Here is a 7,500-nt window from a genome sequence, read left to right on the forward strand (position 1 = left end):
TCTTCTTCTCTAGTTTTGGGACAATACCTTTTATGTCTCACTTTCTTCTTCTCTAGTTTTGGGACAATACCTTTTATGTCTCACTTTCTTCTTCTCTAGTTTTGGGACAATACCTTTTATGTCTCACTTTCTTCTTCTCTAGTTTTGGGACAATACCTTTTATGTCTCACTTTCTTCTTCTCTAGTTTTGGGACAATACCTTTTATGTCTCACTTTCTTCTTCTCTAGTTTTGGGACAATACCTTTTATGTCTCACTTTCTTCTTCTCTAGTTTTGGGACAATACCTTTTATGTCTCACTTTCAATAGTTTGTCAGAAGTGGTTGGATATTATTCACAAACACGTTGTTCTATTGAGTCCCGTAGTGTTTAAACTAGAATAGATTGATTGGTTTTCAATATGTTTGACGTTATACGCTCAGATAATTCATGACGTTTCCAAGTATTTTGAGAGGGTTTTTTTGTGTGTGTGGGTTTTACATTTGATGACACATGCCTAATCCAGGCACTGGTCCTCTCCTGTCTGGACCACTGCAACCCGCTGTTAGCTGGGCTCCCTGCTTGTGCCATGGAACCCACTGCAACCCGCTGTTAGCTGGGCTCCCTGCTTGTGCCATGGAACCCACTGCAACCCGCTGTTAGCTGGGCTCCCTGCTTGTGCCATGGAACCCACTGCAACCCGCTGTTAGCTGGGCTCCCTGCTTGTGCCATGGAACCCACTGCAACCCGCTGTTAGCTGGGCTGCAACCCGCTGTTAGCCCTGCTTGTGCCATGGAACCCACTGCAACCCCTGTTAGCTGGGCTGTTAGCTGGGCTCCTGCTTGTGCCATGGCTGGGCTTGTGCCATGGAACCCACTCCCTGCTTGTGCCATGGAACCCACTGCAACCCGCTGTTAGCTGGGCTCCCTGCTTGTGCCATGGAACCCACTGCAACCCGCTGTTAGCTGGGCTCCCTGCTTGTGCCATGGAACCCACTGCAACCCGCTGTTAGCTGGGCTCCCTGCTTGTGCCATGGAACCCACTGCAACCCGCTGTTAGCTGGGCTCCCTGCTTGTGCCATGGAACCCACTGCAACCCGCTGTTAGCTGGGCTCCCTGCTTGTGCCATGGAACCCACTGCAACCCGCTGTTAGCTGGGCTCCCTGCTTGTGCCATGGAAGCTGGGCCCTGCTTGTGCCAACCCGCTGTTAGCTGGGCTCCCTGCTTGTGCCATGGAACCCACTGCAACCCGCTGTTAGCTGGGCTCCCTGCTTGTGCCATGGAACCCACTGCAACCCGCTGTTAGCTAATATGAGACGGTGGTGCTGTACTGTACTGAGTTGCTGTAATATGAGACGGAGGTGCTGTACTGAGTTGCTGTAATATGAGACGGAGGTGCTGTACTGTACTGAGTTGCTGTAATATGAGACGGAGGTGCTGTACTGAGTCGCTGTAATATGAGACGGAGGTGCTGTACTGAGTTGCTGTAATATGAGACGGAGCAGGCAGGAGAGTCAGGCAGCCGATCCATAACAGGGAGATGGGATGTTGTGGGTAGTGGGGGAGCAGCCAGGATCAGACAGGGGTACACATTGAGGTGCTGTACTGTACTATGCTCTGAGGCAGTCAACCAGGGGCTCCATGCGTGTGTTAGTCCTGAGATGGAGGTACTGTACTATGCTCTGGGGGCCGGGGAGCCCAACGATCCAGGCGAGCGTTAACAGCATTAGTGCAGAACGCCATGATGCCATCTGCTCCTGTCTGTCACGTGTCTCATCTACACACAGCTCCTCTCAACCACTTCTACAGGACTACAGGGCTACAGGTTTACAGGGCTACAGGGTTACAGGGTTACAAGGCTACAGGGTTACAGGGCTACAGGGTTACAGGGCTACAGGGTTACAGGGTTACAAGGCTACAGGGTTACAGGGCTACAGGACTACAGGGCTACAGGACTACAGGGTTACAAGGCTACAGGGTTACAGGGCTACAGGGTTACAAGGCTACAGGTTTACAGGACTACAGGGTTACAAGGCTATAGGGTTACATGACTACAGGGCTACAGGGCTACAGGGTTACAGGGCTACAGGACTACAGGGCTACAGGGTTACAGGACTACAGGGTTACAGGGCTACAGGACTACAGGACCACAGGACTACAGGGTTACAAGACTACAGGGTTACAGGACTACAGGGTTACAGGACTACAGGGTTACAGGGTTACAGGACTACAGGGTTACAGGGTTACATGACTACAGGGTTACAGGACTACAGGGTTACAGGGCTACAGGACTACAGGGCTACAGGTTTACAGGGCTACAGGGTTACAGGGTTACAGGACTACAGGACTACAGGACTACAGTGTTACAGGACTACAGGGTTACAGGGTTACAGGACTACAGGGTTACAGGACTACAGGGTTACAGGGTTACAGGGTTTCAGGACTACAGGACTACAGGGTTACAGGACTACAGGGTTACAAGGCTACAGGGTTACAGGACTACAGGGTTACAGGACTACAGGACTACAGGGTTACAAGGCTACAGGGTTACAGGACTACAGGGTTACAGGACTACAGGGTTACAGGACTACAGGGTTACAGGACTACAGGACTACAGGGTTACATGACTACAGGACTACAGGGTTACAAGGCTACAGGGTTACAGGACTACAGGGTTACAGGACTACAAGACTACAGGGCTACAGGGTTACAGGGTTACAGGACTACAGGGTTACATTACTACATGGTTGCAGGGTTACAGGACTACAGGGTTACAGGACTACAGGGTTACAGGACTACAGGGTTACAGGACTACAGGGTTACAGGGTTACAGGACTACAGGGTTACAGGGCTGCTTAATACAGTCAAGTGGATTGTTCAAAACCCTCTTTGGCCCTATCGCTTTTTTTCCCACAAAACCAGGAAAATCAACTGTAGCCCTTACTGACTGACTGTAGGGCGGGTTGCTAACGTCAACAGCTCTTACTGACTGACTGTAGGGCGGGTTGCTAACGTCAACAGCTCTTACTGACTGACTGTAGGGCGGGTTGCTAACGTCAACAGCTCTTACTGACTGACTGTAGGGCGGGTTGCTAACGTCAACAGCTCTTACTGACTGACTGTAGGGCGGGTTGCTAACGTCAACAGATCTTACATGAGCACGGCCATGTGGGCTGCTCTCTCAATATGACTGATTATAGAAGAGACTAGATATGAAAACGAAGAAGAAGAAGAAGAAGAGAACAGTACATATTATAGACATTAGAAGAAGAAGAAGAAGAAGAAGAGGAAGAGAACAGTACGTCCTATAGACATGAGAAGAAGAAGAAGAAGAAGAAGAAGAAGAAGAAGAAGAAAACAGTACGTCCTATAGACATAAGAAGAAGAAGAAGAAGAAGAAGAAGAAGAAGAAGAAGAAGAAGAAAACAGTACGTCTTATAGACATGAGAAGAAGAAGAAGAAGAAGAAGAAGAAGAGAACAGTACGTCCTATAGACATAAGAAGAAGAAGAAGAAGAAGAAGAAGAAGAAGAAGAAGAAGAAGAAGAAGAAAACAGTACGTCTTATAGACATGAGAAGAAGAAGAAGAAGAAGAAGAAGAAGAAGAGAACAGTACGTCCTATAGACATAAGAAGAAGAAGAAGAAGAAGAAGAAGAAGAAGAAGAAGAAGAAGAAGAAAACAGTACGTCTTATAGACATGAGAAGAAGAAGAAGAAGAAGAAGAAGAAGAAGAAGAAGAAGAAAACAGTACGTCCTATAGACATAGACATAAGAAGAAGAAGAAGAGAACAGTACGTCCTATAGACATAAGAAGAAGAAGAAGAAGAAGAAGAAGAAGAAGAAGAAGAAGAAGAAAACAGTACGTCTTATAGACATGAGAAGAAGAAGAAGAAGAAGAAGAAGAAGAAGAAGAACAGTACGTCCTATAGACATGAGAAGAAGAAGAAGAAGAAGAAGAAGAAGAAGAAGAAGAAGAAGAAGAAAACAGTACGTCTTATAGACATGAGAAGAAGAAGAAGAAGAAGAAGAAGAAGAAGAAGAAAACAGTACGTCTTATAGACATGAGAAGAAGAAGAAGAAGAAGAAGAAGAAGAAGAAAACAGTACGTCTTATAGACATGAGAAGAAGAAGAAGAAGAAGAAGAAGAAGAAGAAAACAGTACGTCCTATAGACATAAGAAGAAGAAAGAAGAAGACATAAGAAGAAGAAGAAGAAGAAGAAGAAGAAGAAGAAGAAAAACAGTACGTCTTATAGACATGAGAAGAAGAAGAAGAAGAAGAAGAAGAAGAAGAAGAGAACAGTACGTCCTATAGACATGAGAAGAAGAAGAAGAAGAAGAAGAAGAAGAAGAAGAAGAAGAAGAGAACAGTACGTCCTATAGACATGAGAAGAAGAAGAAGAAGAAGAAGAAGAAGAAGAAGAGAACAGTACGTCCTATAGACATGAAGAAGAAGAAGAAGAAGAAGAAGAAGAAGAAGAAGAAGAAGAGAACAGTACGTCCTATAGACATGAGAAGAAGAAGAAGAAGAAGAAGAAGAAGAAGAAGAAGAAGAGAACAGTACGTCCTATAGACATAAGAAGAAGAAGAAGAAGAAGAAGAAGAGAAAGTCCTATAGAAGAAGAAGAAGAAGAAGAAGAAGAAGAAGAGAACAGTACGTCCTATAGACATAAGAAGAAGAAGAAGAAGAAGAAAACAGTAGTCCTATAGACATAAGAAGAAGAAGAAGAAGAAGAAGAAGAAGAAGAAGAAGAAGAAGAGAACAAGATAGACATGAGAAGAAGAAGAAGAAGAAGAAGAAGAAGAAGAAGAAGAAGAAGAAGAAAGAGAACAGTACGTCCTATAGACATAAGAAGAAGAAGAAGAAGAAGAAGAAGAAGAAGAAGAAGAAGAAGAAGAAGAGAACAGTACGTCCTATAGACATAAGAAGAAGAAGAAGAAGAAGAAGAAGAAGAAGAAGAAGAAGAAGAAGAGAACAGTACGTCCTATAGACATAAGAAGAAGAAGAAGAAGAAGAAGAAGAAGAAGAAGAAGAAGAAGAAGAAGAAGAAGAAGAAGAAGAAGAAGAAGAAGAAGAGAACAGTACGTCCTATAGACATGAGAAGAAGAAGAAGAAGAAGAAGAAGAAGAAGAAGAAGAAGAAGAAGAAGAAGAAGAAGAAGAAGAAGAAGAAGAAGAAAACAGTACGTCCTATAGACATGAGAAGAAGAAGAAGAAGAAGAAGAAGAAGAAGAAGAGAACAGTACGTCCTATAGACATGAGAAGAAGAAGAAGGCACAACATGAAGAGAACTCAGGGGGACAAATACAGGAAAATATGAGGAAGCCTTCTGATTTTGTGATATTAGAGAAAGATTAGTTTGGTCAAATATAATTTGCAGAGAGGGCTATTATGATTGTACTGTTTGTCTCTCTCTCCTGCTGGGAAAAAAAGTTGCTTGAGGAAGATAGAAGCACATTTGTTTTGCACATGACCCAGAAACATGGATTTATTTAACTGATTTAAGTCAGTTTAGAACAAATTATTATTTTCAATGATGGCCTAGGAACAGTGGGTTAACTGGTCTAGGAACAGTGGGTTAACTGGCCTAGGGACAGTGGGTTAACTGGCCTAGGGACAGTGGGTTAACTGGCCTAGGAACAGTGGGTTAACTGGTCTAGGAACAGTGGGTTAACTGATCTAGGAACAGTGGGTTAGCTGGTCTAGGAACAGTGGGTTAACTGGTCTAGGAACTGTGGGTTAACTGGTCTAGGAACAGTGGGTTAACTGGTCTAGGAACTGTGGGTTAACTGGTCTAGGAACAGTGGGTTAACTGGTCTAGGAACATTGGGTTAACTGGTCTAGGAACAGTGGGTTAACTGGTCTAACTGACCACTAGTCTACCTGCCACCTCTACACTCTAACCACTAGGTTACATTCCCTCCTCTACACTCTAACCACTAGGTTACCTGCCACCTCTACACTCTAACCACTAGGTTACCTGCCACCTCTACCCTCTAACCACTAGGTTACCTGCCTCCTCTACACTCTAACCACTAGGTTACCTGCCTCCTCTACACTCTAACCACTAGGCTACCTGCCTCCTCTACACTCTAACCACTAGGTTACCTGCCCCCCCACACTCTAACCACTAGGTTACCTGCCACCTCTAACCACTAGGCTACCTGCTGCCTCTACACTCTAACCACTAGGCTACCTGCTGCCTCTACACTCTAACCACTAGGCTACCTGCCTCCTCTACACTCTAACCACTAGACTACCTGCCTCCTCTACACTCTAACCACTAGGCTACCTGCCGCCTCTACACTCTAACCACTAAGCTACTTGCCGCCTCTACACTCTAACCACTAGGCTACCTGCCACCTCTACACTCTAACCACTAGACTACCTGCCTCCTCTACACTCTAACCACTAGGCTACCTGCTGCCTCTACACTCTAACCACTAGGCTACCTGCCTCCTCTACACTCTAACCACTAGACTACCTGCCTCCTCTACACTCTAACCACTAGGCTACCTGCCACCTCTACACTCTAACCACTAGACTACCTGCCTCCTCTACACTCTAACCACTAGGCTACCTGCTGCCTCTACACTCTAACCACTAGGCTACCTGCCTCCTCTACACTCTAACCACTAGACTACCTGCCTCCTCTACACTCTAACCACTAGGCTACCTGCCACCTCTACACTCTAACCACTAGACTACCTGCCTCCTCTACACTCTAACCACTAGGCTACCTGCTGCCTCTACACTCTAACCACTAGGCTACCTGCCTCCTCTACACTCTAACCACTAGACTACCTGCCTCCTCTACACTCTAACCACTAGGCTACCTGCTGCCTCTACACTCTAACCACTAGGCTACCTGCCTCCTCTACACTCTAACCACTAGGCTACCTGCCACCTCTACACTCTAACCACTAGACTACCTGCCTCCTCTACACTCTAACCACTAGGCTACCTGCTGCCTCTACACTCTAACCACTAGGCTACCTGCCTCCTCTACACTCTAACCACTAGACTACCTGCCTCCTCTACACTCTAACCACTAGGCTACCTGCCACCTCTACACTCTAACCACTAGACTACCTGCCTCCTCTACACTCTAACCACTAGGCTACCTGCTGCCTCTACACTCTAACCACTAGGCTACCTGCCTCCTCTACACTCTAACCACTAGACTACCTGCCTCCTCTACACTCTAACCACTAGGCTACCTGCCACCTCTACACTCTAACCACTAGACTACCTGCCTCCTCTACACTCTAACCACTAGGCTACCTGCTGCCTCTACACTCTAACCACTAGGCTACCCTGCCACCTCTACACTCTAACCACTAGGCTACCCTGCCTCCTCTACACTCTAACCACTAGGCTACCTGCCTCCTCTACACTCTAACCACTAAGCTACCTGCCGCCTCTACACTCTAACCACTAGGCTACCTGCCGCCCCAAACATGACCCACATGATCCGGAAACTGCTCCTTCTATCTCCTTCCTGTGTAATCAAAGTACCTCAGAC

General features: G+C 46.1%; 1 protein-coding gene and 1 long non-coding RNA gene across 6 annotated transcripts in view; one reads left to right on the top strand and one right to left on the bottom strand.

Annotated features, from left to right (window-relative positions):
* Positions 1-7,500, top strand: part of LOC118381633 (transcription factor 4-like) — a 539,774-nt gene that overhangs the window by 518,473 nt on the left and 13,801 nt on the right. The window lies entirely within an intron of this gene.
* LOC127906454 (uncharacterized) lies at positions 5,702-7,336 on the bottom strand. Of its 2 annotated transcripts, XR_008061441.1 has the most exons (6): positions 7,043-7,336; positions 6,844-6,978; positions 6,659-6,779; positions 6,499-6,594; positions 6,332-6,434; positions 5,702-6,267 (listed from the first exon to the last, which is right to left on the bottom strand). It is a non-coding gene; the product is annotated as an uncharacterized LOC127906454 (long non-coding RNA). The 2 variants fall into 2 exon arrangements; XR_008061442.1 differs by lacking the exon at positions 6,499-6,594.

Source organism: Oncorhynchus keta, chromosome 12 (assembly GCF_023373465.1).
Source record: "Oncorhynchus keta strain PuntledgeMale-10-30-2019 chromosome 12, Oket_V2, whole genome shotgun sequence".
Taxonomy (NCBI): Eukaryota; Metazoa; Chordata; class Actinopteri; order Salmoniformes; family Salmonidae; genus Oncorhynchus; species Oncorhynchus keta.